The sequence below is a fragment of the Anguilla anguilla genome, chromosome 15 (assembly GCF_013347855.1).
Source record: "Anguilla anguilla isolate fAngAng1 chromosome 15, fAngAng1.pri, whole genome shotgun sequence".
Taxonomy (NCBI): Eukaryota; Metazoa; Chordata; class Actinopteri; order Anguilliformes; family Anguillidae; genus Anguilla; species Anguilla anguilla.
Genome location: NC_049215.1, coordinates 27990623 through 28015897, shown reverse-complemented (window position 1 = coordinate 28015897; position 25275 = coordinate 27990623). Strand labels below are relative to the sequence as shown.

General features: G+C 39.7%; 1 protein-coding gene across 2 annotated transcripts in view; it reads left to right on the top strand.

The window, feature by feature from the left end:
* LOC118214236 (neural cell adhesion molecule 2-like) overlaps window positions 1-25275 on the top strand; it is a 483289-nt gene that overhangs the window by 20079 nt on the left and 437935 nt on the right. The window contains exon 1 of one of the 2 annotated variants that reach the window (XM_035394022.1): window positions 25223-25239. The exons of the other annotated variant lie outside the window; for it this stretch is intronic. The gene's annotated coding sequence lies outside the window, so the exon portion shown is untranslated. Of the gene's footprint in view, window positions 1-25222; window positions 25240-25275 lie in introns of those variants that run through there. 2 annotated transcript variants of the gene reach the window in all.

Sequence of the window (25275 nt, the reverse complement as noted above, 5' to 3'; positions counted from 1 at the left end):
GGGGGAAAACAGAGATTCTGAGTGAATCTCCTTTCATATGTAGATGTAGTGTGACCCTTTAATTTTCATGGAGATAGTGATGTCGGATGAGCAAGAATGATTTTTAGAAATGTACGTTTCTCGTCCAAGAACCAAGTGTAGCTGACAAAACTGCATTTTTTTGTCTTTCAACAAAAAATCGTCACACACAGGAGCAGATTGTTAACTCTCATCTGGCAACCAGCTAATATTGAATTCCCAAAGGGAAATTTTAATGCCGGGGCGTTTAGTTTGTGTCAATGTCTGCACTGACAGACGTAGACATCAGTTGGCAGTCATCTAGTGCCATTATTTTCCCCTGCTGCTTGGCTCATTATAACATGGCGTGTATAGTCATTACCCAGAACCAATTTCAAAAGAACTTCCAGGTGGCCTAATCTTTTTGTGGGCAGTGAAAAGGTGAAAAGATTTATACAGACTAGCGACACCAGTTTAGGCAGAGAGACGTTGCCAGTGTCTGTCATTTTATGGAAGTTCATTGCCTTTTATTTTAGCCTGATGACATACTTTTGGCCATGTAGTGTATGTAGACGCCTGACATCCAACATCTCATCCAAAATTATGGGCATTAATTAATATGGAGTTGGTCCACCCTTTGCTGCTATAACAACCTCCACTCTTCTGGGAAGGCTTTGGAGTAGATGTTGGAGCATTGGTGTAGGGATTTGCTTCCATTCAGCCACAAGAGCATTAATGAGGTCGGGCACTGATTTGACATTTAGGCCTGGCTCGCAGTTGGCTTTCCAGTTGATCCCACAGGTGCTAGATGGGGTTGAGGTCAGGGCTCGGTGCAGGGCAGTCACGTTCTTGACTTGACTTTTCTGGCAATAATTTTCTAAATTTGGTCAACACGCTTATTTCTGAAAGGATTTTGATCATGTCAGGCTGTGTGTTGTGGCTCATTCTCTCCAGTTTAAGTGTTTTTTCCTTTGTTTTGCTTTCCAGACAGTCATATCTTCCACTGTAAATGTGACAGTATAATCATTTTTTAATGGATGCACAAAACTTTGAAGATCTAATTAACTTTGTTTCTATCTTAGGTTTCAGGTTCACCCTCCCAGTACTTTACATGATGATGATGATGACAAGATGATGGTATAGAATGGAAATAATTTAATTGCACAAATACATACTCTTGCCATTAATTGGATTTTGTGGATATAAATAGTCGGTCATATTTTCCTTCAAATAAAGCATTTAAAATGTTTGGAAACAGTTTGTGAGTAGGCAAACAATCTCATGTGTCTTGCATACATTGGGGGGAAAAATAAGCTTTAAGATTTTAGAGTCCTTAGGTAGGGAGGTGCTCATAGTGCTGATCTCCATTACCAGGGTAGTGGAAGCCACCATTTAGTAAGGCAATGAGCAGGGCTTTCTGAAAATGATGTAGATGCAACTCGAGTGCATGACAAACCACAACCATCATTAAGGTAATCAAAGTGAGATATGAGCTGGAAATAGCTCCGCAGTGTGCTCACATGTAACCACGTCATGCAACGTAAACATTGCATTCCTAATGCTTGTCATCTCAAAGAAAAAAAGGTAAATTAATGCTTTAGTAATGAGTCTTCGGTGTATGTGTGAAACGCACAAAAACCTGTGGCAAAACTAAGCTAAAACCAGAATATCACCTCCAATGAATGGATGCTGTTTTTGTTCTTTTTTGTCTTCATGGTGACAGTCAGAGAATTGGAGAAAATGCTCCCACGTGTCTTCCCAGAAGTCTGAAAACAACACACATTCTGATGAGCGCAGACCTCGAAATGTCTTACTGTGCCATTTAAAAAATCCTTAATGCATCTGAATCTACTTCTGCGTCCCTGATGCAATCATTTAAGCAGTCACTTTTTCTGAGAGAGGACATGCACGTGTCAGGTGATGAGATGAATTTCTCAAAAGACACCAGAAGAGAAGAAACATCAAAAGGTACAAAAATTAAGGGATCTTGAAATAGTTTTAAAGTTTCCTTGCCTGGGTGGCACCATCACCATCACATGATAATGGCGGTCCTAGAGACAATGGATAGAGAAGTGTTCAGCATTTTTCCTTTGTCTTGATACTTTTAGCAGTTAAACAGTTCGCTGTAAAAAAAAAAATAATAAAATATTTACATTATGGGTTGCCAGAACTTTACTGTAGAAATAACGGTAACTATGTTAAGCACAAGGTAGCAGATTATCTGCATATCTAACACATTTTAGATGTATTACAGCATTTCACTGTAAATACAATTGTTTACATTTCAGCTGTTTACAAAACTTTATTATTTTTTATTATAAAATTCACACAATTTTAATGTTCCTAAAACCCATTTCACGTCAATAGATCTAAAGCTAGAAGGCTTTACCCTTCTTTATGTCTTCTGAGTAATGGACAGGGCAATGGCCAGTGCAGTACCGTGTAGCAAGTTTGTGAGACCAGTTGAACTGAATGAGATTTAAGCTCACATACTGTAGCAATAGATTAGAAGTGAAGGCTTCATGGACTGCTGGACAGTTCATGGACAGTTGCTGGAGGTGAAGGAGGACTGGACTTCATGTATTCCTCGTTGTGGACTGGACCGTGTTGCTTTGCATTTCTCCATTTTTGAAAGCAGATTTTCTCAGCTAATGGGAACACATCAGGCAGGACAGATTCATGGATACGTGCCTCCCAGCCACCCATCTGTCTCATCCCAATGGGTGTTTTCGCACAGGAACATTGCGTGTGGACCAGGGAACGGTCCTAATGGTGATCAATGATGTGAGGCACAGAGGGGCAGGATGTGTCGTTCTGTTCTTCCTTGCACTTGTACGCATATCGGTTGCAAGCACAATCCTCAGGTCTGTAGTGTAAAATCCTGTAAGATCTTCAGTGTTGTGGTAATTGGGAGGAGTGTAAAACGAGGCCATGTCTAGTGATTAGGAGGTCTGTGAGCCTCTATAGAGTCTTTTTTACTTCCAATGTTATGCTTTCAGTGTGGCATGTTTTTATTTTTATACAGCGTATGGGAGAGAAAGTATACTATTACTATGATACGAATCCAATACCTCTACCCCCCACCCCACCCCACCCCACCCCACTGAGGTGCATCACCCCAGTCAGGGTCAACATCCTCTGTCCCTGTTGGGTGAAGTATTTCTGACTGCTGAGGGGAAGTTTTAGGTTTCCGTTTGAGTTTTTCAGTTATGTTTTGGAGCAGAAAAATGTTTTTGTTTTGGTTCCTTAGCTACGCGTTTGTTCCATTATTGCTTTCTGTTTTCTGTTGTTCCTGTCAAACCGAAGTTGTAGGGGTAATTCTCTAGCAAGGTCTGGATTTCTCTCTCTCTCTCTCTCTCTCTTTATAATTATAAGTAGTCAGCCTATATTCATAAATGAGTGTATGATTTCTTTTTTGTTGACATCTTATTTGCATCTTAAATCTATTATAGAGCAATGTTTGATGTTTTGGTTAATTCCAACAATTAGCTGTTTGACAAAACTATCAATACCATTGGATATTTAAATTAGAATTATTTTTTTAAATGAACAGTTTAAATTGTCTAATTTTTATACATAAGGCATTTAGCGATCTTCTGTTACCTGTTCCCTTGGGATATCTTTCACAGGGATGTCCTTCACAGGGGTAATCTGTTAAAGGGGGATTATTAATAGTTGACAAAGCTAGATTGAGTTGCTACTGCCGCTCAGGTGCTTTGCTGTTTGCATAGTGCACTTCCTCCTATTTTTCTTTTCTCCAATTTCTCCAATTTATGGTTTAGTGTCTGATAAATTGTACACACTCCACAATAATCTTGTATAACATTTAAAGAGGAACAATTTAATGTATTTTTAAATCATACCCAAAAATCAAGCTATTTATACTGGTTAGCTCTGTGACACACCCGAAGGGCATATCTGAAACATAGAGTTATTTGCTGTATTTGCCTCTGATTTAAAAAAAATTATACCTGAAATTGAAAAACCCCAAAGAAGGAACTGTACATTCAATATTGTTATTGGTTTTGAGAGAACCACTTTGATGCAGCCTCAAGGACTTTTTTAAAACAGATGTCTACAACGGCCACTTATAAAACATATACAGTCATTCACTACTACTTTACATCCTGTAATTCTCCAACTGAACTATACAACACCTCTGGAGCTCGGCCCGTGAAGCTGATGCAGACAGTTGATAGGCTGTTGGCAATGAAGTGGGGAACACCAGTACACTCAAACCGACCAATTACTGGGTGACATGGTCAGTTATGTCACTGCACATGTTTGCCAACTCCTGCTGCCATTGGCTCGATCAGGAATGTACCTGAATTTGTGTATTGACTTAGTGAAAACTACACTTTATGAACCTCTAATTGGAAATTAAGAGCACCAAGCAGTGCAACATTTTATTAACGGATGTGATGCACTTGGTTCAGTTCATATGTTATGTTTATTGTGGTTGTAATATTTCACTTGATTTGTTTTTGTAAGGAATTCTAAGTAATAAATCACAGCTTTTTAAGGTCTATCATGCTTGACGAAACCGGTCTACTGATCTGGCATTTTAATAGAGTTCCCATCAAGCATTTCACCACTATAGCAAATTACTTAACATAAGGGAAAACTGGAAATGGGATGTTGTGTTGACCCGGACAGTGGCTCTGTTCAGAGTGCAAGTAATTACATGTGTAAAAACTATTTTATTTAAAATTCAATAAGCCATCAAGTTTATGGATAGCATAATGTACATATTCCAAAGTGAAAAAGAAAAAGAAAATGTGCACCTTGTTTTGGCGAGGTGAAACTTAAGAAGAAGGGTCGCACACTTTTCTCCAATGCAATTTTTTTTAATCACCAACTTTTTGGCAGCCAGCTGCTTCTGTCAGTACAGCTTTAACATGTGTAAAAATGAATGCATTTAAAATGCAAAGTTAAGTAGTGGAGTTTATGAATACTAATGTGCATATACCCTTACTTTTTTTAGTAAACGGGAACGTGCTCTTCCCTACTACGTGCATTATCAGAAGTAATATTGTATAAATGTTAGGAGCATAATTTCATCAATCAGGGTATTGCAAGTCTTGTGTGCTTGCTGCCTATACTACCATGTTCATCTAATCCTCACATTGAACAGTTACTTCAATGAACTGGAAAACTACAGAAAGTGCTTAATTCCCAGGAAAGCCAGTCTACAGTCAGCACCATGCCCTGTACAGAATGTGACAGATGTTTCTTTAAGTCATCTGTCCTTAGAAAACACTCCTTTAAAAGTGTAGAGTCAACAAGCATTGTGGGATTTTCAGATGGTATAAAAAGTTACCAAGTTACTGAGGAAAGAGCTCTTCTGCGCAATAAAAAGTCCATAAACTAGAAGATTTTCGACACAGCTTGTTAAAGGACATCAACTAAAGCAACAGCACCGTTTAAATCCGAGTTATCACAACAAACCTCCGGTCTGGCACAAACTTTTTAAATGAACTGTCACATCCAGTTATTCTTCTGGAATTTGTACAGCATTGTGAAAACTCAGTGATGCTACAGTTTGCGCTTGTTCTGCTATCTTTGATTATTTCCTGTCATCACGCAGTACGTGTTTTCTCAAACCACCTGTACTCATAAGGAAAGATAATATATGGAAATACTATATGTACTTACAACCATGGGAATATATGTACTTATATTTTTAATGTACTTATATTTTGACATTTGTTTTTACATCATATATTTACTGACACAAATACAGTATATTTTGTGAAAATGAATTAAATATTCAAAATTGGTGCTTTGTCATATTCGTCAGGTATTTACTTCACAACATTGTTATATTTAAATATCTGCATTTTATACACATTTCAAATTATATTTCAATACATGTTAGTTTTCATTAAAACTATAAGCATATAGATTATTTAGATTTCATGCATATTTTACACAATATTTGCAAATAGATTTTGAATTTCCCGGCATTTATTTAAAGATATTACTTGTCCATTTGGTTAAATGTTATGTGCTTGGTAGAGAGCCTGATAATGAATGGGCTCAGGTATAATTACATTCACCTGAAACAATTCTTTTAGTGTGGTCACAATAATGATGGACATTGTTTATGCCCCATTTTCCATCAGTACTATATGAAGTTGGCTGCCATTTTACATTTTACACAAAGAGCATGTTGAATCATTGGATTTCTCCATCTCGACCTAGGCGTATATATATTGTGGATGCAGTAAATTAATTATTTTACATACTGAGCTTCAGGAAACACAGTGGATGGTGAAATTTGTGTGCTGCCATGAAGCTTTAATATCATTTATTTTCAGAACTAGACTGCAGTTTTATTTTTGTATTTTTCTGGGGACATTCTGGCTTTGAGGCAGAGAAGTGAAGATTAATTCTGAAAGACCATTTGACTGAAATAATTTGGATATAGTGAATATAACTTATCCTGAAACTTGGAGCGTTTCTGAGCACTTGGCTGCCTTGAAATGTCCATTTTCTACTGAATGTGAAAAATGCCTTTGAATTATTTTTATTTCCGCAGTCAACATATCTACACTGTTTGCAGCACACCTATCCATGCTAAATGCTACACATTTCACATTTAATACAAATGCTGTTTTAAATGTTTATCTGTATTTGAACCCAAACATAGATCTTTTCCTGTTTAGAGGCAAGGTTTAGATGACAAAACCCCTATAACTAAAGATATATATTCTAATTCTAATTTATAATATTAAAACAATCTATTCAAATTTCACATTTTTATTTGCTACTGATACTGATGCTTTGTTTTCAAAAGAATCTTTAATATTAGTATTCAATGAGTCCTTTACACATAATCATCACTAAGAATTTAATCTCTCACATGCTGGTACTTCAACAGGTAAATCCTCATCATTGTAAGGCCAACTGGCACATATGCTTGTTTATCATTCTCAGGTCCGCAAATGTAATCTCACGCCTTCCTCTGAGGGTCCCTGTTATGTCCTTACATATTTTTTCTAAATATAAATTAAGTAAGATAGTCAAGTTTGTCAGACAGGCAGACTGCTGAGCTGATGGATGGTGGAGCTAATCCTTGTTTGAATACGTTCTCTCCACAAGAGTTGTTGTTGGCCTGACTCAGGAGGGATAAATCCAATTTATTCACAAATAATAAAAGCACAGCTGCCAAGGGCCCGCGTAGCTGGAAACAGAAACCAAAGAGCGTCAGAGAACCACAGGGCGGCCATATTAACCAAACAGGAATTACAATGGAGGGATTAATCAAGACAGCCGAGTCGCTCGCCGCCTTCTGTTGCTTGCCGAGAACTCTCCTCTTCAGGCCGCTGTAGCGCTGGAGGAAATGAGATACGCGGTTCATCCTGACGTGATTTTTAATTGTTCTGCAAGAGGGGAGTTAGTTACTAAATTATCTTTCAAGTGCTTCGGCTAATGAATTCTTAATTACAGATAAAGGTTATTTATTTTTTTTTTCCTTTTTTTTTTTTGAACTTATTTAAAATTAAAACTGCATGCTGAATTTGACTGATGCTGTGATTATGTAATGTCTGCTGGTAAAATACAAATGAGATGTAAACTTGATGTAAATGCTAAATCAATCTTTGTGGTGAGATGGATACTTTGCATAAGGATGTTCTTCAAAATATATATTTGACATGTTTATTTGCAAATTGCTTTCTAAATGAGACATTATATAAAATTATATACTGAATATTCGATCTATTTTACATAACCCTGAATGAGGGTGAATAGCAATACAGCAAATTAAACAAATGCAAAAATAAATGTCTAATTGATTACATGTGTCCAAATTAAGTGGTCACTTTTTTTGAACATTTTGTTCGGTCAAACAAAATGAGTTATCTCATGAAAGGAAGTTGCGAAATGTAGATGAAAATTGGTTCCATTACAGGACTTCAGGGCATGGACATGGTGTACTCTGTGCCCAAAGAGATTCTTTGAACCTTTTAACATGAAAGATGAACCCAGTGCCTCTGTCATGTTTATTGTTTTTTCATTAATTACCTTGGGGGTTGGAGGTTAGTTGAATAGAATAATTCTGTTAGGCGTAACTAATTAGCCAAGACTACAGGGTATTTCTTAAAAATGAATTCCTCCCTGGTTTTCTGTGATCTTTTATTTGTGCGGTTAAAGTTTATGTAAATGTAGAAATTTTATATTCATGCTGCAAACTGGCTCTTGTCTCACCCTTGAACCCTTGGTTTGTAGAATTATATTCAGATTACAGTGCAGAATAAACAACAGACACTAATAATGTGGCGCATTTATTAATAATAAAACAAAATAGTGAATAACTGTGAATACCCACAGGCAATTAACTAATGTAAAGGGATGGTGAAATTAATTCCATTCATTAGCAATGTTCAAGTTCCACAGGGACCTGGGAGTTCTGCAAAATATTACCAATTAAACGTCTAACGCTCAAAATATTATTTTGAATCTATGTTTTAGCCCTTATCCTGTACAGCTTTTTAAGGTTTTAACAAATCGTCTTTGAGCAGCTCAAGGTGTTTCAAAAGGGAAGACTGCTGTATATATTACATTACAATCACATGGCAGATGCTCTTATCCACAGTGACGTACAGTAGTGAGAAATTTCATTGTTGTTCTCAGGAATACAAAAATGTGGCATCATCAAGTAGGCACAGAGGTCCATTTATAATCAAGTGTGATGTTCATCCAATGAACAACAATTTGCACCTGGAGACAGATGACCTGTCTTTACACAGCCACACGTACAACATTATCCCAAAAGTAAATCCAGAGAAAGAAATCGGGGATATCTAAAGCGGGTCAGGCGAGCCATGGTGTAGACTGTTGAGATTCATCTTTAGTCTCCATCAGAAGATGGGCAGGATTTCTGCTATGCTGGAACCCAATGTAGTTTTGGTGGATAACTGACTACAAAGCAAATTTGCGGTCAGTTAATTCATGTCCTGGTTCATCTTGAGGGACAGTACATTACATTACATTACAGGCATTTAGCAGACGCTCTTATCCAGAGCGACGTACAACAAGTTCATTAGTTCAAGGTGCAGAGGTGCAAAAGAAACACACTAGAGTGAAGTAAAGATCGTAGTGCCAGAAGTGACCACATAGATCAGGACTCCAACCCTGTCGAGTAACCTGTTCAGCAAACAAACAATCCTGCAAACAAACAGTACATGGCCAGATGAATGTGGGACACCTGACGTCCAACATCTCACAAAATTAGGGGCATTAACATGGAGTTGGTCCACTCTTTGCTGCTATAACAACCTCCACTCTTCTGAGAAGCCTTTATGCTAGATGTTGGATGATTGCTACAGGGATTTGCTTCCATTCAGCCTGAAGACCATCAGTGAGGTCGAGCACAAATCGGCCTGGCTCACAGTCAGCTTGGTCCCAAATGGTGTTGGTTGGGGTTGAGGTCAGGGCTCTGTGCAGGCCAGTCAAGTTCTTCCACACGGTTCACGACAAAACCATGACTATATGGACCTCGCTGTGAGCCCGGGGGCATTGTTATGCTGAAACAGGAAAGAGCCTTCCCCAAACAGTACGAGAAGCTCAGAATCATCTAGAATATGAATATATGCTGCTGCCTGGTGTCTCTGAAGAGCCCACAAAACAAAGTTTATCCTGTTCAGTAACATTCAAATATTTATTTATTTTTTTATTTATTAAAGCTGTGACCTCATGTTTTTAACTTTGTGTCAGATATGTATTCATTTCAATGAAACAATACAGGCACACAGTCTCATATGCAAATCCACTTGTGGGAAACTAGCATTCTATAATAAAACAGACTGTGTTCATGCGTGCGTGCGTATGGATAATCATTGGATTTCTTTAGCTGTGACTAGAACCCTGGAGCAACACATTTGTGCAGTGTATGAGATCTTTTGCCTTCAGGACCTGGTTTATAACTTTGTAACCTGATATTTGATGTTTTGACATGCTGACGTTTATCAAGGAACCTTCCAGATGCTACCCTCTCATTTCCCCTCCCTGTAATTTTCACTTGCTGTATTTCATGAAATCCTCACCTTTAGTTTTTAAAGAACCTTTCGAGTGTAAATGTCTGGTTGAGTCTAAGACGGAATATGTCTTTATTGTGCACTACAAAAACACAGAGTGCAAATATAGGCACTATGTCAAGCATACTCATCTTCCGAAAGCAGCTTTCAGCTCTAGGCTATGAAATTTTGGTAAATTTGTGATTCAAATATGGGGTTCAGGACTTAATATTTCCTGCATTATCTCTGCCTCGGTCTATAGTAAAGCTTTCATATTATAAGTTTGTTTATCTTCTGGTTGTGTTCAGTTGACCTTTACTGATGGGTTTCTCTAAGATTAGAGCATAGAAGAGGAAAAAAGCAGCCAGTGGTTAAAGAAGATGAGAGGGAAGAAACTGAGTTCTTTTTTGATGTCAGTCCAAAGCAGAAAAGAAGCTTATCTTCCAGATTGTATATTACCTGCACTTACAGTCTCACCTGAACAGCTGCAGTAACATGCTGTGACAGCTCTGCATTCATGTGGCCTTCAATGTTTATAAAAATGTGTTTGGAAATTGAGGGCGGTGAGAGAAGAGAGAGAAATCCTGCTCTTGCGGGATTAAAAATGGCGGCGGATGCAGGCAAACGGAATGCCGAGAGCGGAAGACTGAAAATAACAGGATACAAAAAGGACAAACAGAAAAAAAACAGACATTTTCAAAATACTGAATTCAGACATTGAGAGAATAGAACAAATGTCATTGCATGTTTTTTTTTTATAGATTTTTTTTTTAAACCCGTCTTCTTACTGCCCCCCCTGCAGTCAGCAAAGATGGCTGTTTGTGATCATCAGAGGCATGGATTAGACAGCTGTGAGACTGGGGACCAAAAGTACCAGCGGTTAGCTCAGTAGCACAAGGTAAAGGATGATCTTATTGTGGCTTGAAGGCTTTTCACTGAAGCTTCTTCCTCTAGTTTCTTTTGGAGGTTTGGTGAGCATTGTGTTTCACAGACCGATGTGTATTGACTATAATTTGCGCCATAACGCGGGCAGTGAACGCAAGCACGAGAGAACAATTTATGGTGCAATTCATACTTGGCGGGGGGCACTAGCTACTGACTGCGAGGGGGTAGTTGGCGGGAAAGGGGGGGGACTTTGTAAAAAGCTGGGAATAGAAAACAGATCAGCTGCCAGTATGATATGTAGTATTTACAGACGTTAGGAAACGAAACTAGTTGATCCTTACCTGCAGCTGTTTCAAATGTTTCTGTATGGAGTATGCAGATGAAAAAGGATTGTGGAGAGACAGGTTGGGGGTGGTGAGGGAGGAATGTTGAAACGATGAAAGTAATTATACAGGTACAGTAACACCGTTTCTCAGCTGAGTAGGGTTCTGGGCATGGTCGCCATTTAATGGACCGGTTATTATACAGGCGTTGTAGAACTCGTGCCTGCAGCCTCTCCAAGGCCCGCTACAGCCCGGCAGCGAGACGGTAAGAGGTCCAATGTCACACCGCAGCGCTTTTACCCGGACCTGCCCCCTTCTCCCTGGACCTGCCCCCTTCTCCCTGGGGCTGACCGCGCGCGCTCCAAGAGTAATCAGGAGGGCCTCGGCGTTCGGGGGGAGGGCGGCTGGATGTCCTTGCCGCGGGGTTAGGCTGTCCCCCTGAGAAGCTTTTATTGGGGGAAGAGGAGTGTTGAGGAGTTCGGGGCCTGATAAGGAGGGGCTGGAAGTAAAGGGACGCTACGCTAATTGACTGCCTGGCTGCCAAACCCATGGTGTTCGCTGCGTACCCCTTCTTTTTTTGTGTCACTCTTTTATTTGTGTTTGTCCTCCGGGGTTTTGAAAGCACAGAAATGAGTCCCGTTTCCAGTAGCAGCCGCTCGGCCTCACACGGCTCTTTCAGCGCAGTACCGCACCTTTTTAGGAGAATAGATGCCTGCTAAACGCTCTGAAGAAAAACAACTGTAACATCCTTTTTTTCCCCCCCCAAAGAGTTCAAAGAGTTTAAAGAATTTTTACAAAAAAGAAAATACTGGTGAATAAGAAAACCAGGACTGTCGCTTCAAGATACAAGCTCTATTCACAGTAAAATTCTTAGTATTCAAAGAACATGACATACATTTTATATTCATAAAGGCATGAAGTTGTCTTATTGGAAATATTCTGAAAATAGGGATGGTTGACTACGATCGTTCACCACTGTATACATGTTTTTCCTTATTATAAATGTTACTTTTTTGTTTACTTGGGAGAGGTCATTTATAGCAGCCAGTAGGTACCAAAAGAAGCCTCCAAATCAGCTGCCATGGACTGATTTAGCCATTAGAGGTATGGACAGGTGGCCTACTTTGAAATATGTCCACTAAACCAGGGTTACAATCCCTGATCTTTGCGCACTGTGTCATGACCTACGACAGCTGTAAGGAGTCTGATCCTCAGTTTGACGTCTCATCAGAAAGGCGTCACATCCCACTGAACAGCATTTTGCGGACTGCAGATTTGTCTTCTGACTCAACCTCATCTCCCACCAGCAACATTCAAATCTTTCCTCAGGCACAAATCTGTCCTTTTTCATGAAGCTCTGTTAATAGGTTTGGCTGTCTGAGTCAGATGTTACCTGACTAACTGACCTTAGCATGGTGAAAATATTTAGTAACTATCTTTTCTCAACCTCTGGAAGGGTTTTTTATTTTTTATTTTTTTATTCTTTACATGATTTGCCAACAAACAACAGGAGACATGCTGATTAGTTCAGTTTCTATTTGACACTTGAGATATTGACTTCCTGTACCAGTTTTCTATTCTTTCTCGATGCATGGACTTCTGTTGAGTCGAGTGCTCTCTTCGGTCATTAGAAGCTCATGCATCTTGATTGTCAGAAGATTTCTTTCAAGTGTTAATTTGACTGAATTTGTGTTGATGATTTTGAATCCTAGTGAGTTTGACTAGGACTGACATGTTATAAGCTGAGCACAACATATCACTTGTGGTTTAGGCAGGCAATTTGTCCACTCCCACTCTCACCCCCCTCCCCCACCCTCCACATTACCCTCAATACTTTTTTCATTGGAATAGATTCATGCGTGTGCAATATTGTGGATTCAAAATGGTGAATTGATGAAAGGCAGCAAGTTTGCCCTGAAATTGAGAATGCAAAATTGATGCTATTTCCAGCATGTTCATTACAGCAGCTTTCTGCATGAGTACAATAAATGCTCGTTGTGAGATCCCCATCATGTACACCACTTACATTGGATCTCATATTTTACTTCAGTGCCGCATTTTTTAACCCTTTAATGTGTAAGATCACAGATGTGTGATTAGAATGTTCATAACTGAACATTCTGATGCTGATGTAACAATCACTACTGGTAATTTAAAGCAGCACTGACGGAGAATTTTGAAAAGAATATGCCAAAAGGCCTGCTCTTCAAAGTAATCTATCAGGGCTTTGTTCTTTTAATGAACTCGCTACTGATTCCCTGCCATTCTGCGAAGCACTCTATCACCTCTCTGTTCCTCTTCAAAGTGTCTACGTATGTCATCGACCTGTTGAGATACAGTATGGTACAGACTCTGTCTGCTCTCGCTGACCCTCAGGAAGGACTGTACACAGCCATAGTGGTTCTGCGTCTGTGCAGGTGTTATGTACAATTTGGTCTACAAAATGTCTGGGAGAAGGTTTGTTGCTAAGAGCGGTGCAGGTTCGGATATGATGCCTGTTGCGTACAGAGACCGGTAACCTGTCTCCAGAGTCAGGCTGAGCCAACCCTCACTGCATCGTCTGGATGTGACTCCCCTGGTCAGTGTTCAGAAGCACTACCACAAACAACAAGCCCATGCAAAATGAAAATATATGAATTTATTGAAAGGTACATTTGTATATATGGAGGCATATGTGGAGGAATAAATGTCCAATAAATGGAAATATATTGTAATTATTTTGGTTACATTCAGAAACATTCTGCAGGAGTGGCCCTTCACTTGCTTATTTATTGTATTGATTATTTAATTGTTTGTTTGATTTTAATGTGTTAATTTGAGGTAATTGAAACCAGATGCAACAGATTGACTCCACCTATTTAAAGTGTCTGTCAGTAGGGACAGGATGAAGGAAAGGTGAGCCATGACTAACATTTGTACTGCTGGTGTTTTTAAAATAAATTATTAGTCTTTTTAAAGTCTTGTTTTACTCAGTTGTTTTTAAGCCTTTTTACAGTGGGGATTTGCCATATCAATACATTTCTCAATGAAGATTTCGTATTTCAAGTAATGGTTTCTTCTTTCACAAATAACTAGCGTTATGTCTAGATATCATTGGTATGTGTGCCAGAATGCCAGTGTTTTAGATCTCCCAACATAGATTTATTTTTTTCTGGATTATTTCTTGATTTGTAAAAAAAAAAAAAAAAAAAATGCTTTCAAATATGAGATGGGGGGGGGGGGGGATTAAGAAATATTCGGAGAGATGAGTGGTGAGCCACGAGAGACTTTGTTTATCATCCCATTAATGAGCTGCTTATCAAACTAATTGGAAAAAGATGGCAAAGTAAGACATTTATGGATAGGTAGGGCCAGACATTGACAAGCAAATCAATGAAAATACATATTTATAAATGAGGCTAATTTACTGTAAAACCAGATCATTTCATCTGTCAGAGATACTGGGAGCACAAAGTTACAGAAAGACCGGTACTCTATAAGAAGAATTGAATATTTATCCGTCATTTATTTTGAAATATGATTAGATTAGTTAACCTGATGCCAAGAATAGTCACTGGTATAACCTGGAGTATAATATAATAAAAATCAGTGAAGGTAGATTACATGTCCCTCCCCTTAAACCCCACAAAAGTGTGCAATAATAATTTGGCTACCAAAATAATTTTTTGGCAGGAGGTCTAATAAATAATGTGTATGTATAGAGTGTATCAGTGAAATGAAACCCAAAATATAGGCAGGGTAGCTTCCACAATCCAAACTGTGACATATGTGAACTGTCCCCAGCTGTGGGATGCTGTTCTGTGGGATGCAATTTTCAGGCCATCCCATTGAGCTTGGCAATGTTTCTCGCCTTAATTTCCGAAGCAGTTTATTGAATTTTAAAAATGAGGATATGTAAACAAAACACAAAATATGTGCAGCTGTGGGAACTTCAAAAACAAAAAGAAAGAAAGAAAGAAGTAAAAAAAAAAAACGCTCTGTTGGTGTATGGTAACAGACAGTCGAAGCTTTCAGTCTCTCACAAAGTGCTTGATCTCCGAACAGAAGCCCCAACATCCACAGGAGAGAGAGTTTATTAACATGGCTCAGCGCTATCACAGAGTGTTTGAAAATTCATTCCCCCTTCGCAGTGTTGCCAAAACTTCACTCGAAGTCCCACACAGAGCTATACAAACAAATAAAGCACGGTTTATATAAGCCTGCCACGTCACATCATCCAGGTTCTGTTCTTTTTCTGCTCCTGCTCTCCTTTGCTTCACTTCCTCAAGGTGAGATTAAACATTTAGGAAAGTGCCTAAAAAAAAGTGTGCTCATGTGAAATCTGTCAGGAAAGTGAGGATTAAGTGAAATATGTTCAGTTTTCTCAATCCAACATTACGTCATTTACGATAATGTTTGGCACTCTGAATACCAAACACAAATGCATCAACGGTTAAAACATCTCACTTATCCAACATAAATATAAATAAATCAAATAATAATTACCAAATTATATAAAATATATTTATCAAAGATATCAAATGCCAGTTAAATTGCTGAATTTGTTGATAGGCAGAGCAACCCGTTGGATCACCCTTTATCAAAATGTACAACTCGCAACCAGATTAAAATGAATGAATGGTACAGTTCTGGATTTTACTCTCTCCGCATAAAGAGCATTTTCTGGAACCCCTGGTAATTCAGGAGGCTTAAAACAAAAGCAAGAATTTGTTTTTGAGATGGTATAGTGTGGTATTGGTGATAGATTATTTACCTTGGCTCTATCTCAGTATTCATAACTCAGGAGAGTAGTGCTCTCCTTTCCTCCTAACTTTCCATTTCTCCATTCCCCCTTCGCCCCTCTCAGCATGGTTATATTCACTGGAAACACCCTTGAGGAGAAGGCATGCGATGTATTTTTTTCTAATGCAATCTGGAATTAGAGGGGATACAATTTCCCACTTTTATATGTGCAGAAACCAATAACTGAGGATTTTGCTGTGAGCTGATATCGCTCATTCTCTTTTAGACTGGGAAACCAATTTTCCCCAAGCTCCAGAGGTGGGGGATGGTGGGGGTGGGGGGGGGGGGGGGGGGGGGGGGGGGGGGGGGGGGGGCGTTTAGAGTGTGTGCTTGCGTGTGTGCATGCGTTCATTTGTGTTTGTGGGCATTCACGTGCGCACATTCACGTGCACGTGCTGTCATGTGCGCATTTGTGTGTGCGAGCCTGTCCAAGTACGCGTGTCCATGCGGGTGAGTTACACTCGCATTGCATTGAGGCTAGCTTCTGTGCCTGCTCTGGGATTTCTCTGTCCAGCAAACTTTTAAATTACTTAGCGGAACATTAAATTAAGATTAGTCTTCAATTTTTCAAGATGTCGAACTCCAACACTCTACTCAAGCTGTTTAACATTGATTAAACACCGTACCCTGAGAGACCGGCATCTTAGGCAGCCGTAGATATCTGTGGTTGCACAGCCTGGCCCAGAGGACCAGCTCTCAGAACATGGATGAAAAACTGATTTTGATTTTCCTTATGTGTTATCGCATAACTTTATAGGTGGGGATCTTTCCGTTTGATGGAAATTCAACTTAAAAAATGTTTTTTTTTTTTACATCAAAATTCATCTGAATTTTTATACAGCAAACTTAAATCACCCTTCTGAGTTTCCACTGCTTTTATAGCAGTCACTGCATGAAGCTATAACGATGATTTTTTGATTAACACTGTTTGGAAGGGGGGAGTCCTGCTTTAAAGCAATAACGGTATGAAGACATGGACTGTAATGCTGATTGACTGCTCAGGGTTCGAGGCCTAGGCATTGGCTGCCTTGTGCCCTGGGAGTGCCGGAGTGCTAACTCAGGAGTGATTTCTTCCCTCCCCCGTTTCCCCAAACCCAGGACTTTGGAGTCCTCCTGATAGGCGCTCTCTTGTACCTGCCGGCTGGTGTGGGCTGGTAAGCCGAGGCTCGGTGTGGTCCTCTCTTTGTGCTGCTCTGACTGTGATTGATGATGAACGGAGAGTTTAAAAAAAAAAAGAAAAGAAAAAAAAAAAACGATTACTCGCCAGCTGGCGTTTTGTGGTTTTCGGTGACGTTCCCTACGGTCTTTCCGGCACATCCGGGGAAATTTACACCGCACCTGAGCTGCTGCTGTCAGATAAGAACTCCTCAGACAGGGTTACCGCCACAACAGTGCTGCACTGCCACCCTATCGGTGACTTTGCTGAGTTCCTTTACTAACAGACATGTGACCTAAATTAGACCCAGGACCCAGGACCAACAAATGAAAGAAATTTTGAGTCTGAAAATCTGAGTCTGCATTAGAGCTATGCGCCAGCAGAATTGGTCCAAAATGTGTCTCGATCCATTATTATTATAATATTACAATTTAGTGCAGTTTACGGTAAGGAGACACTGTAAGAGCTGGAGATGGATGCAGTATATAATTACAGTTATATAAGTACCACTGTCAAGGTTCTTGCCTCAAGTCCTGCAAGATAAAAGGAGAGATGGGTAATTAAAAAAAAAAAGATGGAAACACTGAGTTAACTGGAAGAATTGAGGTACACTTTAAAATTACGAGTTTTGAGATGTACGGTATGTGGAAGGCGGGAGAAGGTTGTTCCGCCATTGGAGATGAGGTGAGAGAAGAGCCGGGATCATGAACTCAAAGGGAAGACACCACAGATCAGCAGGAGGATGCTGAATGGTGAGGTCTGGTTCAAGTGTATAGCCACTGTTTGAAAATAAATATTATATTTATTCTTTATTTTATGTAAAATTACATTAATCAGGCAGTTTCATCCAGTGTGCACAGCTTTCATTTTTACATACAGTCTATTTATGCAACTCAACATTTACCAAAGCAATTTAAATGAAGTTATATGCTCAAGCATACGACTACAGCACCCCACCTGAGACTTGCTCACTTCCTTTAATCATTATACTGCACTGCCATTAAAAAAAAAACCATTATTGGTTTTCTTTTTATTAAAGCCTCATTATGTAGCTTTTTTCCAAAGTAACCAAGTTAGGCCACTTATCCTCCGCCAGAATGACAATTTAACGGCATTATTACAAGTGCTGATTATTAGCACTGGGAGCATTACGATCTCAGGGTCATTTCGATCATGCTGTGCTGAAGTGGCAACAATTGTGCAAGCCTGTTAGCAAAGAAATGCAGTGCCACAAGTCTAGTGGCCATATTTATTTAACCTAACAATCCTGTGAAGGAGGAAGGATGGTCTGGGGTTCAGGACTGCCACGGGCAGTCTTCCTCCTCGTTCCTAACAGGGTTAGTAGGGCATGAGGCCTTTTTTATGTGGACGCCCAGGCTTTTATGATGGCTTGCAGCTGCCGTAGTGCCATTGATGGCGGCCGGCTGGTTTCCAGTTATCGAATTAGCGGAATTATTCCACGCCACCGTCAGCGCTGAAGGCTACTGGGCTGTGGCCTCTGTCCGTGGTCCTGAAGACACCACCGCAAGAGAGGAAAGGGGGGGGGGGGGTTTAGACAGGGAGAGGCGATGAGGGGGGTAGGAGGGGGATGGGAGGGGGGTGGTGGGGGTGTCAAGTGTGCTCCTTGAACTTCACCTTAGACAGAACTACCCTTAAAGCATTTCGGCTAAATTGCTGTATTACTCCTTACAAATTATTGGCAAATGTAAAATATTACATTTTAAATTCACTTTTTTCATCTGAACAATGCTAGTCCTCTGGAATAGGTCACATAATTAACCCTGCTGAGTGATGAAACTAACACTTAAATATCATGCAGGTACAGCCAGGTAAGTTTAAGTGATAATGGAAAAATATTTAAGAATATTCTTAAGAATAAGAATATTATATAAGAATAATCTCTGCCCATACATAGAATGGGCAACTTTAAACACACGCACGCATGCATGCACGCGCGCACGCGCACATACGCACGCACGCACGCACACACACATACACACACAAGCACAAATATTGATGGTGTGAAACAACTGAAAAGCCATTTTTGCCAACGGTGTCTGGGAATTATACCCATAGGTTGACATGATTAACGAAACCATCTCCAGTTACTGAAAGAGTCTCACAACAGAAGCATGAAAATGTGCAAGGTTGTTTCAGTTCAATCAGGTCATTTAGCCATGGTCATTCTAGATAGACCCTTCCACACGTTGTTCAACCGTGACCATTCTAGATCAATCTTGATGCGATTTTTTTGTCCCTCTTTTGATTGTGTCCCAGGTGTTAACTTTGCAACAGAAAGGGGAGCTGCTTTTATCGATACTGCTGACAAACCCCATTCTCATGGTAATGCTCTAATCTTGGCACTTTTAAATACCCCAGATAGTGTCTCTTCATGAATACATGCTGTTATAAAGTGATAGGATAAATAATAGATGAAGTGACACATTTCCAATAACTGTCAGAGCTGCATAATTAAAGAACTCCCCCAGGTGTGAGTTCTCCCTTAAGAACAGATCATACTGAACTTGGAGTATCTTCACTAGTTTATTCTTTCCCCACTCCGGCACCTGGGTAATTGATGTAAGCCGAAGCCAGGTTAACGCAGTTAAACCCCTGTTGGGATGTGGTATGCAGGGCTACACAGTCCTGTTCTAGTACACAGTGTGCAGGGCAACACAGTCCTGTTTTGGTACACAGTGTGCAGGGCAACACAGTCCTGTTTTGGTGCACAGTGTGCAGGGCAATACAGTCCTGTTTTGGTGCACAGTGTGCAGGGCTACACAGTCCTGTTTAGTACACAGTGTGCAGGGCTACACAGTCCTGTTCTAGTACACAGTGTGCAGGGCTACACAGTCCTGTTTTGGTACACAGTGTGCAGGGCTACACAGTCCTGTTTAGTACACAGTGTGCAGGGCTACACAGTCCTGTTTTAGTACACAGTGTGCAGGGCAACACAGTCCTGTTTTAGTACACAGTATGCAGGGCTACACAGTCCTGTTTTGGTACACAGTGTGCAGGACTACACAGTCCTGTTTTGGTGCACAGTGTGCAGGGCTACACAGTCCTGTTTTAGTACACAGTGTGCAGGGCAACACAGTCCTGTTTTAGTACACAGTGTGCAGGGCTACACAGTCCTGTTTTGGTGCACAGTGTGCAGGGCTACACAGTCCTGTTTTAGTACACAGTGTGCAGGGCAACACAGTCCTGTTTTGGTACACAGTGTGCAGGGCTACACAGTCTTGTTTTAGTACACAGTGTGCAGGGCTACACAGTCTTGTTTTAGTACACAGTGCGCAAGGCTACACAGTCCTGTTTTGGTACACAGTGTGCAGGGCAACACAGTCCTGTTTTGGTGCACAGTGTGCAGGGCTACACAGTCCTGTTTTGGTACACAGTGTGCAGGGCAACGCAGTCCTGTTTTGGTACACAGTGTGCAGGGCTACACAGTCTTGTTTTGGTGCACAGTGTGCTAAAAGAGGACCATGTAAACCTGCACACAGTGTGCACTGGTGCATAATTTGTCCCTTGGAGGGAGAGAATATGCAGAGAATCAATGACGACGTAGTCACTATTCCTTCTCAAACAGTCAAAACATTTATTAAAACGGCAATCTTTAAAACCAGTGTACACAAGACAATGCAAACAAAAGCTATATGTAGCCTGAAGAGAAAGTACGTCTAACATATGTATTGCTTTAGTGACAATTATCACTATTCTGAAAACATGATCATTTTCCAGTTATGCAAAAGAACGGATGTACTGAAGTACTTTCCAGTATTTCCTGGATGTGCTTCTGTTTTACTCTAATTTTAAAAGAATATGGTTTAATTTTTTTTTCATACCCAGTTTGAACAGTTATGTCGTCATGCATGACTATCCTGATTCAACAAGACAGCACTTTCTTCATTTTAAGGGCCTGCAAATAATGCTACCAAGCAAAACATTAGTGCACTACTATACAGTAATGAACAATCGTTAGTTTTATACACCCCTTAATAATACAGGGCCTGATCCTTACATGGGGTATTTTAGTACTTTTTATGCAGTCTCATTTTAATGGGACTTAAGCACAATAAAGCTATTCAGATATAGTCTCTCTTCTCCAAAATGGGTGCTCCATGCTGATTTATCAATGAAAAGTTTAGATCTGTAGAAACTTTTGTCAATGCTGTTAGCCGTATTTTAAAAGCTTTGAGTTCAACAGAATTACGCTATAAACCCCACCCATACTCAGTTATTATATATCTGTTTAAAAAGGTACATGCATGAACAAAGTACAAACATTACTGTTCTCCAATTGGAGGGCAATAATGGAGACAGAGGGGAAGAAAGCCACAGAAGAGTGGTCAGTGTTAATAGTAGTAGTAACTAGACATTACACTCACTTTTAGGGCTGGCTTACTCTCCAACAATAATACAGTCCATGTTTTCAAATAAACTCTGAGTATCTCACATTTATAAATGCTGTGGCATGACATCAACTTTAACATCATGATTTAGAGTGCGACATTATGTTTTAGGTGCAGCGGCCAACACTGAAATAATTATTTTCAGTGGTATTTTAAAGATCTCATTAGGTCTAATGGACACTGTGTTTTTCTCCCAGCCAGACTTGCTCTAGGTGAGCTATGTATTAAGGTCAGTTTTATAAAGCTGGTATCCGTCTGCTTTCCCTCACCTTGGAATCCAGGTGAGATATGGACCAGGTCGCCCTTTTTTTAAAGCAAGTATTGATCTATTTCTTTTCCTCTGAGTCTCCAGAATCTCAGTTTTGACCTGCTCTTTTGTCACACGATAGATGTGAGTCGAGAGGAGCACAGTGGAAGAGGTTCACCTCAGAAAACCCTAGAAGGCAGGGTAGGCTAATTTGACATTCGGTAATACGACTGACCCAGCCAATTATAGCCACTTCCTCAACTGCGGTTCTGAAGGGAATGACAAGACAGAGGATGTCACAGGGAGGACTATTTTATCCTAATAGAGCTGACAGACTCAAATAGGTCACTGTAAGTGTATTTACATATCATTTAACGATTGTAATGACCTTTATTTAACCAGGTTGTCTCTCGTGTCTTCTGCAAGAGATTGCATTTTACACTATAAAGAGTACCCTTTCAAACACAAAAACGCAAGGGACATTCAATTTGTAGAGGAAGTTCAGGTGTATTTCCATTTTAAACCTTATATTACTCTCAGTACATAGGCTACCTCATTTTTACAAAATAACTGCTTCTACTTTTTATGTTTTGCTAACAAATCTATTCCAAAGAAAAATGAATGCATTCTGTGTTGTGGTGAAATTGCATTTAAAACAAATGGGTTATCTCTCAAAGTCAGAAACAAGATGTTGTTTCTTTTAAGTTGTTAATGAACTTATATGTGGGCTTCCACATAATGCTATTTTATCAATAAGAAAACATTTCATCCTAAACTTTTATCCTTGTCTTTGCATTTGAGGAGCGCAGTTCGGCGGACGTTTACTAAGACTGCCACAAATTGCCGTAAGTGCTGAGAGGAAGAAGAAATTGTGCCAGTGCCAGCAGCTGATTTAGCTGGGCATTTACTTAAAGTAATTATGTAAATGAAAACAGCTGCAAAATGCTCTTATAAATATTTCTAACGCTATTAAAAGCTTGTCATGGCCATATGTAAAATTTCATGAGATTGGGAGATGTCAGCTCTTTTTTAAACTTGAATGGGCACATAACCCAGGAGCTAAGACATACCTAATAACGTGAACGTGCAGTATGGCATTTAGCTGGATAGTCACTGGCTGTTATAACTTTTCAATTTCCTTGATTTGAACATGGGAACATTACATTACAGGCATTTAGCAGACGCTCTTATCCAGAGCGACTTACACAATCCATTTATACAGCTAGATATATACTGAAGCAATTTCGGTTAAGTACCTTGCTCAAGGGTACAACGGCAGTGTCCTACCCAGGAATCGAATATGGACTCTGGTACTGAGATAGCTGGTGTGGTATTACTATATTATAGTAATACTATAATTAGTGATATTATAATTATGATTAAGAAATATAATATCCTTGTTCACAATTTTGTTTTGTGTCCTGAAATTATGTTAAGTACTGAATGCGGGGTTAGAACATTAAGTCAACCAGTTACCTGTTTTAGTCCCATGTTCTCACTTTTGTTAAAAATAGAAAAAAAGAAAAAGGTAAGCACTTCTTTCCGCAGAAATGATTCATACCAACCTCTGTGCCCCCCAATTTTTTTGGACAAGTGAGAACTTGGGTCTATACTAGGTGGCTGCCTGGCTTTATTATCCAAACTAATTTACATTTTATCTAGCTTATAAAGCCTCTCTGTCAATATCTGCCCAGACAGGTCTCTGGTGATTCTGTGGCAGACATACACATCATTACAACCGTCCACTGGGTATGACCGGTTTCAGAGTAGTAACTGTGCCCTCCTACTGCAATGAGAAGATTTAATAAAAACCCAAGGTGTTACTCTGCTGGCTGGTTTAGTGGGGGAGCTGCTGTGGAGTTGTGCTGGCTGGCAATCGAAAATCATTACAACCAGCCTCCTTTGTACAAAATGCTACTGTGAACATACCTTTAGGCACATCACTGGGGGCTGACTGTGAATGCGCTGGATGTGCTTTGACATGACCAAAAACGTTTACACTCTACAGAAAACATTTTGCGACAAAGAGGACGAGTGATTAAATATGCACAATTTAATCTTTTTTTGTTGTTGCTTTTCGCTTGTTCGTTCAATTTGGAATGCCCAGTTTCATTCACTGGCCACTATAACTCATTTGCTGCAACCTGGGTAATCAGTTCCTGAGACTGCAGAGAAGCGGGGGCTCTCTCCTCCAAAAATCATATTGAGCTACTGCTCCTTTTCTCAAAAATAGCTTGCAGAGGTCAGAGGTTAGAAAAAGACTTCAAGTGCTGCTTTAGCCAGCAGATAGCAAGCTGACTGACCAGTGGGGGTTGCTAGTGAGCAACGTGACAGTCATCCAATCTGACAACCACTCCTTCTCAGGGTGACATTACAGCCTATTTATACCTCTGTGTGTGCAGTACTGAAGTACTGAAAAGACTTACCGTCCAGTGGCCCAAAAACTAAATTAAAATGAAAAGAAATTTTTTTCTGAAAATGCAATTTTTAAATAATAATAATAATAATAATAATACATTTGTTTATATAGCACCTTTACAGAGCCAAAGGTTGCTTAAAGAAGTAAAAGAGTAAAAAACTGTAAGTACAGAAGGAAAAACAGATTCATAAAACGGCATATGACGGAATATGGAGTAATACAAAAGGGAGTACAGAATAAAGAATAAACACAAACAATAATATGAATCAAGGCAATATTGGAGCAAAGGGTTACTGATGTTGAGGATGTAGGTCTTGAGTAGAGATTTAAACATTTCAACACTCTGTGCTTCCCTGATGTTTATTAGAAGAGAGTTCCACAGAGAGGGAGCAGGTAGAATGGGAGAGGGGTGCTAAGGGTAGCGCCGATAGGCAAACAAAACGTGGCGAAGCAGCAGTGAGGTCAAAGAACCCGGTGAAGTTTATTTTTTTACAGTGCCAGTTCCCATAATGCATTGCAAAATAAGTACAGTGAACAATAAATAAATAAAAAATGATATAAAAACTGTACCTAACAAAAGGAAAAATAAAAAATAAAAAGAAATGCAGCAATTTGTCAAAATGTGGCTATGCCTTGTGCCACCAAAGTTTGCTGCGCAGGTTGACTCAGGACTGACTGAAGGAACTCTAAACTCATTGCTTTATACTAAGTAGCTCCTCCACTGACATGAACCACCATAAATTAAATCAATTAAATAAACAACAGCCAAACTACAATAAATGAACAATACAGAAAACATGATACCAGTTACAGAAATTATCTATAACATAAGAAAAGAAAATAAAGGCACTCGAAATTAATTACACGCAAATTATGTATATATATATAAGAAATTCCCCCCTATCAACCTAGACTGCAGTGGTAGCTGTCATCTTCCCCCGCCGATATTAACTTGGTTTGTCCCTTGCTCCGTTTGGCAGTGCGTGGAGCTGAGACGAGGAAGTGAGTAGGGTTAACATTGTGTTTACAAACGGTCAA